Below are 12,621 nucleotides of genomic sequence, written 5' to 3' on the forward strand. Positions count from 1 at the left end.
AAACTGGAGAGACATGAATTGGACAGAGGGATTCCCGAACAGATAAGGAATTGGGGGGATGGTTGCACTCAGAGTTGCAGCCAAGAGGTTGATGGAACCCCATGAAGTTCAACAAGGCCAAATACGTGGTCCTGCATCGGGATTGGGGCAATCCTAAACACAGCAGAGTCTTGGTGGGGAGCAGCCCTGAGGAGGAAGGTTTGGGAGTCCTAGTTGACAAGAAGCTCAGCATGAGCCAGCACTGAGCTCATGGGCTTTCAGCCCAGAGAGCCAAGAGCATCCTGGGCTGCATCAAGAGAAGGGCCCAGCAGGTTGAGAGAGGTGATTCTCCCATTCCACTCTGTTCTCGTGAGATCCCACCTGGAGTGCTGCATCCAGCTCTGGGCCCTCACCGTGAGGGGGATGTGGACCTGCTGGAGTGAGCCCAGAGGAGGGCCAAGAAGATGATTGGAGGACTAAAGTATCTCTCCTATTAGGAAAGGCCGAGGGAGAGTTGGGGTTGTTCTGCCTGGAGAAGAGAAGGCTCCAGGGAGACCAACTGGCAGCCTTCCAGTACCTAAAGGGTGCCTGCAAGAGAGCTGGAGAGGGACTTTTCCCAAGGGCATGTAGTTATAGGACAAGGAGGAATGGCTTTAAGCTGAAACAGGGCAGGTTTAGATCAGATACTGGGAAAGAATCCTTTACTGTGAGAGTGGTGAGACACCGGAACAGGTTGCCCAGAGAAGCTGTGGATGCCTGAACTGTTCAAGGCCAGGTTGGATGGAGCTTTGAGCAACCTGTTGTAGTGGAAGATGTTCCTGTCCATGAAAGGGGGATTGGAACCAGAGGATCTTTAAGATCCCTTCAAGAATAAACCATTCTGTGATTCTAAATCCAAAAACCAAGTTCAAAAATTTGCGAGATTTACTTGTTTCAAATTACCTGTAAAACTTAAATTTAGGGTGTTTTTCTTTCATTTACAGAAGAATTTTTAAAAATGAAATATTCACAAAACAAACCCTCACAATTTTCCAGATGTGTTCATTTACAGAGTATTCACTGAGTAACCAGAGGACAAGATTCCAACTTCCACCAATCTAAATTAGAATAACTGCAATTAAACTGAATGACGGCATTGTAACAATGGTATAAACAACAAAAGGGTGTTAATTTTATTGCCTACAGCTTTCAGAAAACTGGAGAGATTACAAGAGAAACAGAATGTGTGAAAAGCCTTGCATTAATACTTCATCTTCCCACCAGCTAAGGGTGCAATCTCGGCAGTGCTCTGAGGAACGAGCTGTGCATCATCTATTACTCCAGCACTTCAGAAAATCCATGCACTTAAAACATGCAGTATCTCAGATGCTCGTGATTAAAAGAGATGACTGTTTTGTCCAGATCTCTGTGGGCATTAAAACGGGCATTTGTCTCGGAAAGCTCACTCTAGGCAAATAACTCTACTTCAAGCTGGATGAAGGGAGCACAAGGGTTAAGAAGACGTTTAACAGCCGTGTTATATTGGAGCAATCACTGTAATGCCAGTGCTCTGGGCAATGACAATCTGTTAGGTCTTTTCTAAACCCAGCACAAGCATTTGTAATGCAAATGTTAGCACGCTGAATATATCACACTGTTCCTACACCCGTCGATACCAGGGAGGGGAAGAATCATGCGGCCCCATCTTCCCTCTGCGGCAGCTTTCTCCCTTTAGCTCTTGTTTACTTCCCCGTGTTTTCTCTAATCTAGTTTTAAATGTCATTAAGCACAGCGATTGTTGTTCGGGACTGGTTATAGTCTTTGTTAACCCAGTTTCCCCCCTTTCATGTGATTTTTAATGCAGTTTTGTTGAGCTGCGTTCATGGCATTCTGAGTCAAACTGTATAAACAATGCTCCTCTTTAGAAATTGGGAACAAGAACAAGCACCAAGTGTTGGGTGAAATTTATGGTTCTATTTCCTTGAAGTCTGCACAGTTGGTAAAGTACCTAGAAAACCTGGGAAACTGAGTCTCCAACTGAGAAAGGTTCAAGGTTCAAGAAGGATAAGAAGGATGGCATGAAGGAAAATGTTTGATGTTGCCATTCAGTTAGCTGCACAAATAAATAATACACATACAGCCTTTTGTGTGCATCACTAAATTATTAGCACTGGCTCATAATCATTTTTTTTTAAGATGCCATAAGAATTTTACCGTGGAAGTGCTGAATACCTGCAAAAGTGTATATTTAAGTATTCAAGCACACTGCAGAGCATGTTTTTCTGACTGACTTTTCATGGTTCTGCTGGAAACAGGCCTCGAGTTTGTTGAGGGATCTGTAGAAGAAACTGGAAGGAGTTACATTTTCCTGACAAAAATCATTCCAGTGGCAGCTCACCATGCAAGTGAATAGAATTTTTTTTTCCTGTTTCCCATTGTCCTTGATTAAAATAAACAAACAAACAAACAAACAAACAAACATGACAGGAATCAAAGAAGGGAATCTCAGTACTTAACTTGGAAGAAATTAGCAGAAAGAAATATATAACAAAGTACATTGGCCACATTCAACAGTTTAAGCAAGTGACGGCCAAAAACACAAACAGAAAACTGAATTTTCGACTTATTTTTCCTTCCCCTCAAAGGCATATTTGAAAACTAGGAACTCACCAAATGTTCAAGGACACAGCCCTCTTCTGTCAAGGCAGACATGTCTGTGAGAGCAGTAAGTATGAGACCAAATTTCAGGGGTTTTTTTGCACAAGCGCTGAGATGGAGTTCACAGCTTCTCACTTCTGGTTCTTCAGAGACAGGAGGCAGTGATAAGCCATGTGACTTAAAAATGACGCTGGAACACCTGCCATGACACACACTGGAGCTGAACAAAACACGAGAAGAAGGTGCTAAATGGTCTGCACAGGGGGTGAACTGCCGTATAGTGAGGATGCCGACAAAAGACTCACAAGGAAGTGTAGGAAATACAGTGTAGACAAATCCCAGTGTGCAGTAGCAGAGAGAGTTCTCATGTCAATTTGTGCATTTCTTTATTTGTAAAGCAGTAGAAACTCACAATCCCATTGAATAAGTACAGATTAATTGAACTGAGCATTGCATAAATAAAAAGAAAAACAGCAGTGAAAAGCAGAGAGTTTTACCTGACACACTAACTTGAGTTTTATTTCTATCTATTGACTAGTTTAATAAACCACTGCTTCTAAGGATGAAGACAGAAAGTGTGAAGACCTATGGATACATTTTCAACAGTATCTAGCACCAGAGCTATTCACAAAATCTAGAGTATTTAACAGTGAAGTCTAAAGTTAGGCTGATATAATCTTCAAACATGGATATAATTAAAGCAGGGAAAAGTGCCTGTTTTCTCTTCAAAACAGGAATAAGCAACTATTTACTATTACATCATAGGGCTGAACAGCTATTTGTGCTGATACAGTTAATTAGCAACTTGAAGACACAAGTCTTGTTTTGACTGAACATCACCTGTCCTTTCAATAGACTCATGTACCTAAATCAAGGTAATTATTTTCAGAATCCAACACTCCATGTAAAGAGCTCCCCTGACTAAATGAAGCACTGTTTCTCAAATTCTCTTATTTACAATCAGGGACTCAAAGAAACACTCAGTTCTGTTCAAAGTGATCCCCAAGCGTGCAAGTATCCAAGAATCAGTGTCCTTCACCTACCTGGCTATAAACTCTGAAAAGAAAATTAAAATAGTCAACTGCCATTTTAGAACATGTGGCAGGGCATTAAACTTTGTACTCTAGAAAGAAAAATACTTGAACTTGTCAAAAACTACTTCGAGGAGAAGAAATTTTAGAACTGACAGCACATAGAAGCTTTCCTTGAAGTAATTCTAAATGTATAAAACTATTCCACTTTGAATGTAAACAAATTATTAATACTTTAAAACAACAAGGTTCATATTTCTTCCTTGAAGTGTTTATGTAACGTTATCATAATTTCTTAGGTAAAAAAAAAAAAAGATACAATTCCATTTAGCATATCAATGAAGTTAGAAGGGAAGTCCTATTGAAGGACTAACTCTCCTTAATGCCCTTATTCTCCCTTCATTATGCCATTGATGTCCCATGACAACAACATTAATTTGACATGGATGAGTTATGACCCACTGTTTCTTGCACAACCCTCAAGAAGCCTAAGGCAGGGTTTTTCTACTTTGGGTATTGGGGCCAGAAGGACAATGCATAAAACCGCTGTAGTAGAAGGAGCAATTAAGCTACAGGTTGTTTTGCTGTAAGCAGTTAACCAGCTGTGTCCAATAAATTATTTGATTATACAACATCCTATAATTTTGACATCGTTTGTAACCATGCATAAAACTAACATTCAGTGCCTTTGTATGTTTGCTTGTGTGATTATAACATGAATTTCTCCTGGTACTTATTAATGCACCCTGGCAATCCAGCACTGGTGGGTTTTCCAGGCAAAAGGTCAGCATGCTCACAGCCCCTGAAAAACATGGACAGATAAAATACTGAGAAGGAAGTGGCAAATGATTGCTATTTCCTATTTGCTGCTGAGAAACAGAGCTGCGCAAAGCCACTTTCACACAGAGCAGAAATGAGTAAGAGAGGGAAACTGAGATGTGCATACATCATGTGTGTGTATCTACAATGTACACACACAAAATACAACTCAGGAGAGATATCCAAGAAATTCTTGAACTAGAAGCTTGATTTTTTTTTTTTAATAGGTAGTATACCATGCTAATGTACACAGCCTGTTTCTGGCACTGGCACCACTTCACTCAGCAGCTCTCTGTTGTCTCTATATGCACTGAGTCGTGCTTGGGGGCTGTAACTATGGACTTCACATTTCCCAGTCCCACACTGACTCTGCACTAACCCTGCATTCTCACAAAAGAAAGCGGAATTTTCTCTGGAAAGGAAGCTAGATTACAAAGTCTTGCTCAAACTTGAATTAAAAAATCACCAGGAAACAGATTTCACGACCACTGCAAGTGTGAACGATGCCTGCCTTGGTGATGTCCATTTCCCAAAAAATGCTGGCACATGAGTCCTCATCACAGAGGAGAGCCATCTTCTCCTGGGACCACAGAGAACCATGGACTGCTGTAGTTGTTCTCTAGCCTAATGTCTCAGTCCTCCAGCGAGGACTCACAAATTGTGGAGAGGACTCAGAGGTCCATCACACATCACATGTAACAAAATAATGTATTAAGCCCATCTCAAAGAAAGCCAGACAGCAATTCATAAACTATTAAATGGAAGATTACGAATAACAAATAGACGAATTCTGCTCTCCATGGATAATACATGTACAAAAATGCTAATTTTTCAGGCTAAATTATTCACAAGGAGTGAGTCAATCAGCCCTATTCCCTCATAGACCACTATTTCCGGGAGCTATTTATAAGTGAGACAAAATTGGTGTGCTTGTATCATCTATTTCTGTACAAGAGGAAAGTGCATGATGATCCTCTTTCTATTCCCTCTATTAAGGCTTTCCATGAACGTGAATGGCAACAACAAACACAAGAACCATCTGTAATTGATATTGCAATGACAGCTAAACTGCAAGTCAGTGGGTTTGAATGACAATACAAATTTTCTTAGTTCTGGTCAGGCACTTAGTAACAAAATGCCTCATTTACTGAGTGATGCAGTCCTCAGAACTCTGAAAAAAACAGCTCATGTCAGAATTCTGTCACCATCCTATAAGATACTTGTTATACAGGGACTGTTTCTAAAACCAAAATATTTGTAATTCCCAGGAGCAGCTACAATTGGAAACCACTACTGCATGAAAAGGCACATCACACAGATTGCTCTTCCCTAACTTCCCAACCAGCTGCATTTCCCCCAGCCACAGGATCCCCTCCTGCTTGGAGGGACTCAGCTCTCTTGGCAGCAGAGAGAAAATTACAGTTGAGTTTCTTTCCTCTCTGCTCCACAGAGCAAGATTTCAGCAAATTACAGTTTGCTGCATGACATACAAACCAGTGAAAACAGAGGCAGTCACCAAGACTTCCTTCTCAGGAGAACAGCTCTATCTCTGACTCCCAAACTGGAGCAAGTTCTGATAAAATGACTTTGCTGCTGAAAGAAGGATCAAGCCCTTGCCTACAGGTTCAGAACAACTTTGGTGAACTTGGGCATCAGGGTAGGGCCAAGGTTCACGACTGTCACACACACTTTTTTGGCAATTGTAGACATATGAGAATCACAGAGGAAGTGAATTTAGGGATACTATTTTACAGAGAAACAGTTGCTACATTGCTCACTTCAAAAACTTGATATAAGTTAGGAAAAAAGAGCCACCATAGAGGGATGTATTTTGAGATACAATTTAAAGGTTAATCCAGACAAGTCTCCTGAGTCAGGGTCTAATTAGATCCAAAGGCTCAGCTCAGGACACTCGATGTTGTATGAGCAAAGCAGAGGCTGCTCACATCACTCCCATCAGTGACAGCTGAATCTCCCAGAAGGCTACAGGCACCTCCATGTGGATCCTGGCTACCTCATTTACCAAGGAAACATCCCAATTAACCTATATGGGGATTATCCATACAAATTCTTACAGAAATTAATGTGCCCAAATGTCTTTCCTGGCTTTGTAGAATTGAATCCTCATTTACATGTGGTTGAGTGCCTTCCCCATCCCCCATGGAAATGGCATGTTTTATCCCTGCTGGACAAAGTGACAATGGCATTAAAGAGTTAAGAAAGGAACTGTTAAGCATGATGTAAAAAAAACCAGACTTTGAACTAATCTAAAACAAATTAAATGCCTCTTTTAACAGTGAAAAAAACCATCAGTGTAATTTTTTTTCCAATACTGATACACACACAGACAACAAAGAGAACATAGATTCAACTAAAATCAAATGAGATTCAAAATTGCTTCCAGTGTTGGTGCTGAAAACAAAGCATGCACAAGGGTCTACTACACTGTTCTCTTGCAAGGCATAAACCAGCTCTGCAATAAACTGCTTGATGCTGCCTTGCTGGTCATAAAGCTACACCAAAAAAAAGAAAACCAACCCAAAAAAAAAGAATATTCCATTTTTTATAACGCTTTAGGGTCCAATGCAATATAAAATATATCTGACTTTCTGGCAGTGTATGCCTTGGGAGCAGGTTCTAGTGACTTTGAGTTTTACATGCACTTTTGTGACAGAGGAACTGAACATATTTTCTACTGGATTGGACCATAGGTAGCTATAGCTACTCTCAAAGGACAGTGCAAATGACAAGCATTCTGAACCCCAGTGAAAACATAAATCATTAACAAAAAGACCAAGATAAGAGATCCTTCATCTGACATTTCAAGTATTAAGAGGTAGTTTTCTATTCCCTTCATGCTTAAAAGAAACATTAACTTTCCTAAACACTATAAAAATTACTTTGTCTTCATAACTCCACTCAATAAATGTTTGCTTCTCCTCACAGCTATCAAAAGACTTAAATGTTTTAAATGTTTTAAAAGTATTGCAGAATTATTATAGCTAAAAAAGAAAATCTTACCTACTTAAGGAATGAAGAATAAAATGCATTTCATTAAGAAAAAAGGAAATATTAAAGTAATTAATTCCACTTTATGAAACTTTTTTAAAATGTTCCCACCCTCCCCCCCCAAAGTAATCACAAAAATTCTAAAAAAAATAGTTGCATACACCTTCCCATCTTCATAAGGCCCTGTCCCTGGTTTTCTTTTTCTCTATTTTGTTTCTAAGGAGTCTCAGTCACTAGTGCAAAACTTTCACTATCCCACATACTAGAATAACTTGCAGCTCTGCTTCCCTGCTCCAGACTTCTTTTTCCCAGAATCTTAATTAAAATGTCAGGCTCTTTGTCTACCATCAGCTTGTACATAATAATACACTTCACAGGGCAGTGTTTCCAATTTTTCACTTGCTTCCAGCCTTCTCACTTCCCTAATCAATACAATCACCACCACCTTCACCTCCTTTACTGAGGGTGGTCAGCAGAGTGTCAGCTCCAGAGCCACATCATTTTTAGCTGCATAAAAACCTTACCACTGTAAAAACCTGACCACTCCCTCCTGCAGAGTAGCTTTGCTAGACCAGCCTTTCCTAGCAAAGCACAAAGCTGAACCTTTAGCCCAGTTACTCACTAAGGTGGTGTAAGATGAGTTCAACACCATTTTTCATGCCCCTGATGGATTCAACCCCAAAAGACTATCCTTTTAGATCATTTATCTGAACACATTACCATTTTTGTTGCCTCCTCTGGTTATTCACCACAAGCAGTGCCGGTGTATTCAAGGCTTTCCTTGGCCTATCCCAGTCTCCATGGATCACACTGCCTCCTTCCTTCACTTCTTGTTAACTCCGGATTTCCCCAAACTCTTATTAATTTTGCTTCTGACAAGCAGCTTTTGTCTCCTTGCTTACTTACTGCCTTTTTTTTTTTTTTCAAATCCTTAGCATCTTTTTACCTTGACACTTAAGTGCAGACAGTATGTGAGGCTACATAAGGAAACTTCTGGTTTCTTTGCACTGTCCAGTTTGTTGACATCCACAAACTATTTCTTGCTATATTGGGACAATATATTCTCGAGGGGGGGTGGACTGCTATTTTTGTCCCCCACATTTACAGCATTTCTAAGTCAAAGCAATCATGTTCCTCGATAACAATGTAAAGAAAATAATGAAGAGCAACAACCTTAAACTGATTTTCCTAGGTTTGCAGTGCATTATTTTAGAACAACTAATTGTAGGGTCTTTTAGGCGGAAAAAAAATGCACACACATTCTTAAATATGAACCTAACACAGGTCTTGATGTGTTAAATCTTGATGTTCAGTGAACTCCAGCTACATCAAATATAGCAACTTTACCAGTAATGTAGCATTTTTTCTGGGCAACCTACACTATATTTTATCCAAGAGACACATAGGGAGTACAGACAAGAATAACATTACAAAAAAAGGTCTCCTCTTTAGGATCAACAGATTTGGGTTAAAGGCAAATTATTTGAAAACAAGTTGCTGAGGCAATATTCAATCAAAATGACTACTATCAGCCATAAACATATGGGACCCTCTAACTACCCAGGGTAATAAGTCTTGTATATTATTGCTGGGAATTCCTTCAAAGCCCAAATCATTTTTAGTTTGTAAAGCTCTCTAATTTATTTTCCATGGTTGGGAGGAATCTGCTGCTAAACTAAAAATACAGTTTTACCCCCCATTATCTCTGCACATAAAGAGTCACAGAGCTTTGGGCTAGAATTAACATGAGATAGGCTATTATGACTGTAAGAACATTTAGCAGTCCCTGTTGACTTTGTGGTTTGTAATAATAAATATCCTCCCCATAATATCTTGCTCTATTTTTTTCTAAACTTGATGCCTTGAGGAGGTCTCGAAGCTTGTGATAAAATGCTATCAGCATTTACCTATTTTGTCACCAGCCTGAATTTCCTTTTCTCCCTGGGCAAAGTCATTTAAAGATATGATATTTGCAAGCAAAAGCTCTTAAAAGTATAACCCTTGATTTCATGAATGCCTCACGGATATATGATGTCCTACTGTACTTGATCACTGAAGCAAAACTAAATCTGCTCGTATAAACTAGTGGCACTATTTTATATTGAAGTGTTTGCTCTTTCACCAAGGAAAAACCTTGTAATCAGATGTGAAGGTTATAACAGATGCAGTCTGCAACTCAAAGGTGTCTTATTATCACCAATCAAGGTAATAATTAAAACCAGATTCCTGTAAGAAGAGGGTATGCATTTAGAGGGCTTCACAAAGTGCTGAACTTCATGCACATAATAAACAGTGCAAAATACTTCTACTTTATTAAGATGCTGAAAGTGATGAAACTAAGGTGTAATCTTGTATATACAAGGATCTTACTTTGTTATGCTGTTTCCATGCAACAGAAAAAAACTTACTTGTCTACTCTCATATATACTAAGGAGGGGGGAGTGTGTTTGTTTATTTGTTTTTATTTTTTTCCCATGCAGAATGGTTCACAAATGTTCATTTAGGAGCAAAAAATTGAGATGAAGACAACATCCTTTATCTGTTCAAGGTTCCAGTTCACTAAAATCTCTTCAGCAAACTTCAGTAACATTTCACATTTAAGAAATGTGAAATTTAAGACACTACAGTTTTCCTTTAACCCATTCTTGCTGGTTTTTATTTATTCATAAGTATAAGTGAATTCAGTAGATTATCAAGTAAAACATGCACATCACAAATATCCTTTCACATAAAAAGACAATATCAATCCTCATAGATACCACCAAGTACTCACAAGAACAAATTAAATCAAACCATGCCTACACACCTAAATATGTCTTTCCCTCTACTCTGTGCACCTTGTGTGCTGTAAGGCATAAATGGCTAGTGGTCTATCGACAATTGATCCTTTTTAGACAGAGAAAGCAAAAAACTATTTATTCATAAGACCAACAATACACTCCCTGCTTCACATACATATCGAGTTCGACTTAAATTGTGAACAGATGGGAAGCAAGACACTCCCTCATATTTCAGATTCCCCATATTCTTTATTTTTCTAAATTAATAAAAATACACTTTTTCTAAATTAACATTTTTATAATTATAAACTATTTTCAGATGGATAATCCAATGATTGTTCTTCAGCTTACTGACTTGATTCCCTTTGCCACCTCATTTATTGTGGCATTATTCTTACTTGACAGCAATTCACTACTGCCATCATTTGTAGGCAGTTAGTTTTCTCTTCTGAAATCTATTTCATTAATTTTACTTCCAGTGTTTATAAAGGTTATTTCATACCTGTGTATTTGCAAGACATCACTTCCCCTTTCCTCCTACAAATGTGGTATTTTTTACTTCTCGTGAGCTTTACAGATGTTGCTGGAAAGTTGTCTAATCTGCAAGGTTAATACGAGATATGCTGTATGAAACGGATTCTTACACTTGTACATGTAAATAACTGATTTCATTTTGAACAAAACATGAAAATGAATTTCAGGATCACAGCGCTGGAGGGAACCTCCAGCATCTTACAGCCACAGCACTTCCACTGCTCTTCTTCCTCTTCTTTATGCTTTTCTCTAGGGCCATCTTCATTTACCCCTACCATTTCTAACTCCTTATTCTTCTTCACAAATTTACTCTTGTGCCTTTTTTGATGGCCACCGACCCTCCCCTGCCCCTTTCTGCTTCACCTTCTTCCCAGCATCTCCTGTTTGGTGCCTCTGGCACGCGTTGCCATCCCATCCCCACCCTAGAGAGTGCACTCCAATCTCCAAGTGCCATAACTAATGAATGCAATTAGAGATAACACGATGACACACATGCAGACTTCAGCAGAGCCATACATTTAAACACAGCCACAACACTCAGCTCGTGTCACTGCTGGTTCAGGTGTTGAGCTGAACTGCAGCCTGAGCTCCTCTAGGGTCTGCTGTTTTCTCCTTGCTTTTTCCTTTCTGTCCCCCTCCTAGCTCAGCCTCTCTTCGTATGACAAGGTGCAAAGTCCTGCAGTCTTTGGAGCACAATCTCACGAACTCTTATGTGAGCAAGAGATTTGATTTTGGTAAAGCTCCTCCAGGATAAAGCGAAGCTTTGCAGAACTTGGAAGGTGGCCAGTTGCTGAGGCCCCAAAGACACTTCTCATCACCTTATTTTACATGTAAAGTGCTGTGCATTTCATGTAGCAATGCGTTTATACAGTCTTTGATCATTTATCTTTCTCAGGCCTCTGTAATTTTCAACTTAACAGCTTTATTCTTTACTGCACGTGGCCTCATTTGATTTCCTTATATCTGCAGAGGAGAAATTAGACAGGCCCAGAGTAGATCAAACAGTACTGAATTTGGGTCATTATCCACAAAGCATCCCAAGACAGTCTGCCAGTTTGTAAGGGTCTCTTCATAGCAGCCATTTCATCTGAACACCCCAACATGTTTAGATTTAAGCAGACCAAACCTACTCGACTGGTTTAAACTAACTACAGGCTCAAATACTCCAGTGAACCAACGCTAGAGTTCCTTATCTACATCTTCAAAAACAAACACTCCCTCCCTTCCTCCTTCCTTTTTTCTAAGTACAACTCTGGAACACTGAACACCAGCTTTGTTGCTGTTAATCTGCTTTTGTTATCATTCCTTTTTTGTACTTTTTTTTTGAAGATGCTCAGTTTCAAATTGATACAGGATATTGTATCATCCTTCCGAACCAGTTTTTGTGTCCCCCTTTTTCTCCATATCCAACAAACAGAAAACACACAGTCCCTGCTTTTATGACTATATCTGCATATAGTCAGTAAGAAAGGTTATTTTTTTTCTGTCTGATTGATTTTTAAAGTTTGTCTGTAGTGTAAAGTACTAAGATATTCTTTTTATGTTTTGATTTGTGAATAGATCCTGAAACAGGACAGAAACAAACACTGACCTTTAAACATTACTCATTCAAAAGATGAATTCAAGGGCTTTTCTTATCACTACTACCAAAAAGATACAAATCAAGTATATAATAACATTGCAGCATTGAGGCTCGGAGCACAAAAAAAAGTCTTGGCAAGCAATAGCTCAGACATACTTTATTTATTGCAACCATGAAGCTTATTACAGACATCTTTGTTTACCTCATCACAATTAAACATTCATGAGGAAATATTGTGGAAAAATGCATT

The 12,621-nt window shown here is 39.1% G+C and overlaps 1 long non-coding RNA gene across 1 annotated transcript in view; it reads right to left on the reverse strand.

Annotated features, from left to right (window-relative positions):
- Positions 1-12,621, reverse strand: part of LOC135407808 (uncharacterized) — a 65,295-nt gene that overhangs the window by 50,149 nt on the left and 2,525 nt on the right. Inside the window, exon 2 of the long non-coding RNA XR_010427032.1 lies at positions 10,758-10,855. This is a non-coding gene — a long non-coding RNA (uncharacterized LOC135407808). The remainder of the gene's footprint in view (positions 1-10,757; positions 10,856-12,621) is intronic.

The sequence above is a fragment of the Pseudopipra pipra genome, chromosome 2 (assembly GCF_036250125.1).
Source record: "Pseudopipra pipra isolate bDixPip1 chromosome 2, bDixPip1.hap1, whole genome shotgun sequence".
NCBI classification, from domain to species: Eukaryota; Metazoa; Chordata; class Aves; order Passeriformes; family Pipridae; genus Pseudopipra; species Pseudopipra pipra.